Source organism: Zea mays, chromosome 9 (assembly GCF_902167145.1).
Source record: "Zea mays cultivar B73 chromosome 9, Zm-B73-REFERENCE-NAM-5.0, whole genome shotgun sequence".
NCBI classification, from domain to species: Eukaryota; Viridiplantae; Streptophyta; class Magnoliopsida; order Poales; family Poaceae; genus Zea; species Zea mays.
In genome coordinates this window covers 127,406,317-127,407,766 of record NC_050104.1, presented here as the reverse complement: position 1 = coordinate 127,407,766, position 1,450 = coordinate 127,406,317, and positions in this window count along the sequence as shown.

Below are 1,450 nucleotides of genomic sequence, written 5' to 3'. Positions count from 1 at the left end.
ATGCAGTATGTGGTTCTAGTTCTGGCTCGGGCGTATTCCAGCGTAAACAGTGAGCTAAAACAGCGTAAATGAGTTCGAAATTTAGCGTAAATCCTATTTCTGTTTTGTAACATCAAACGAGGCCTAAAATTACGGCGTGAAAATCGCGTGCAACCGATCGTGCGCGGGTCCTTGCTCGGGCCGATTCCAGCGTAAACCGTGAGCTAAAACAACGTAAATGAGTACAGAATTTAGCGTAAATCTTATATATGTTTTGTAACAGCAAATGAAGCCTAAAATTACGGCGTGAAAATTGTGTGCAGCCGATCGTGCACGGGTTCTGGCTCGGGCGGATTCCAGCGTAAAACGTGAGCTAAAGCAACGTAAATTAATACGAAATTTAGCGTAAATCATTTATCTGTTTCGTAACAACAAATAGGTCCCGAGATTACAGCGTGAAAATTATGTGCGACCGAGTGCGCAGGTTCTGGCTCGAATGGATTTTAGCGTAAATGTGAACATAAACATCGTAAATTAGTACGAATGTTAGCGTAAATCGTATATCTGTTTCGTAATGGCGAATGGAGCCAAAATTTACGGCGCGGAAATCACGCGTCACCGGACGTACGCGGGTTTTGGCTCGGACGGATTTATGCGTAAAACGTGAACCAAAACAACGTAAATGAGTACGAATTTTAGCGTAAATCATTCATCTGTTTCATTATAACGAATGTAGACCGAATATATCTCTCTGCGCACGAGGTTGTCATAAAATGCATCAAGAAATATCGTAAATTGGAGTAAATACAACAAGAAGTGATCTGAGGTAATTGTAGCGTAAAATGCAAGCTAACCATCTACAGGAGAACTATTTTAGATTTTACAATAAGATATAAGAGATAATTATTCCTGTACTCAACTATGATAATGTCGTGTTTACATTTTAGTTGTTGGTACATACACGCAAAACTATGTTCCACCGTAACACCATTATTAGCAAAAAAAGTGAGTTCAAAAGGCTCTTCCAGCTTTCCTAATGTGGAGAAAACCATCGAGGTCCATATCTGCAAACGTAACATGAACTGTTAATATGATCTTTCCTTGTTAATATGATCATCTTTTCTAGCTTGTTATGACTAACATAACCTACAGTCTAAACTGAATGCACACTTGAGTTAGAAGATCAGATTACCAAAAGAAAAATCTCTTGAGTTAGAAGATCAGATTACGACGAAAAGGTGCAAATATACACACCCTGCTACATTAAAACTCAGCTCTCTTTTCATCTGAATCCTTAATCTAAAGCCATGCTACACTGAATCTCCTGCTTACCTAAGTTCACTTCAGTTTTAGACTATGCAAACAAACAGATGCATATAGCTATAAGCCCCTCTCCATCCAATTACTTGAAAAACGGTTTCATTTTTATGCAATATTGAGTTATAGAAATCAATGAAGGCCCTCTCAAATT